This window comes from Epinephelus moara, chromosome 15 (assembly GCF_006386435.1).
Source record: "Epinephelus moara isolate mb chromosome 15, YSFRI_EMoa_1.0, whole genome shotgun sequence".
Taxonomy (NCBI): Eukaryota; Metazoa; Chordata; class Actinopteri; order Perciformes; family Serranidae; genus Epinephelus; species Epinephelus moara.
Genome location: NC_065520.1, coordinates 94,205 through 95,266, shown reverse-complemented (window position 1 = coordinate 95,266; position 1,062 = coordinate 94,205).

The following is a 1,062-nucleotide window of genomic DNA, read 5'->3' as shown; positions in this document are numbered from 1 at the left end:
GTATTTGGGCTGGAAATCAGCTAAAAAAGCACCTTTCACCGATCCTTTGACAAGCGTCAACTCTGTGGTGAATGTCAGTCTATGAACGGTGCAGATTCTCCTCTGAGGGAACACGTTGTAAATGCACGTTGTAAACTTGTGTACCTATCCATCCACTGGTAGCTGGCTTTCTGAGTTCCAGCAGTGGTGGATCTCCATGTGAGGCCATTGTACAGTGGCTTCAATGATGCCTCACTTTCAGATTGGACCATCACCCAGGAGAGGATCATCCAGTTCTCGTTCATCATGGCATATGATGACATAGTGCCTGATGTCAAAGTCACTTTCCTGGCGACCTACCTTGTGTGTTCTGATCTGAGGACTTGGCCGAAAGGTACCCTGGAGGAGGAGGTTGATGTCTGCCTCTTGTTGTCGGAACTCATGGGGGAGACAGTCTGTGAGGTAGAATGATGACAAAGACACACCACACCACACCACCCATCTTTGTAAGGATATCTTCCAAATGGAGCAACATCGTTATGACCTCAAATGAAGCCACTGATGGTTTGCTGTCCATACAGTCCAGCCTCTCCATCCCTCACATTCTCCACACTGTGTAGATGGGCCATGTGCGCATACTCATACTTTAGGTGAAGCATTTCCATGACTTGGTTGGCCATTTCACTCTGAGACTTACCAGTTCGCCTGAGCTCATGCATGATGGTTTTACAGATAGCTTTTTTTGTGGTTGAGGACAGCTGGCAGGATGCCTTCCAAAGTAAAGTGTTTAAGGAAGTCCTTTGTGAGTCTAAGGGCTCTAGTTTCGCAGACCGGGCGAGGCGGAGGCACAGCGCACCTGCGCTTCACCAACTGGGTGTGGCCAGGTGGATTTTGTAAGTTTGGTACACCGTGCGCCTGGCGCAGCTACTCCTTTCCCACCTCTGTCCCTCCTTCCTGCGCAAGTCGGAAAGAGGGAGGAGAGAAGGCGTGGAGTGGGTTTTACACACATCACACCAATCAAATGAGCCCCTCTCCTCGCCCTTAAATGCGCCACACGAAGGCGTAATGAGAGTTGACTCAATT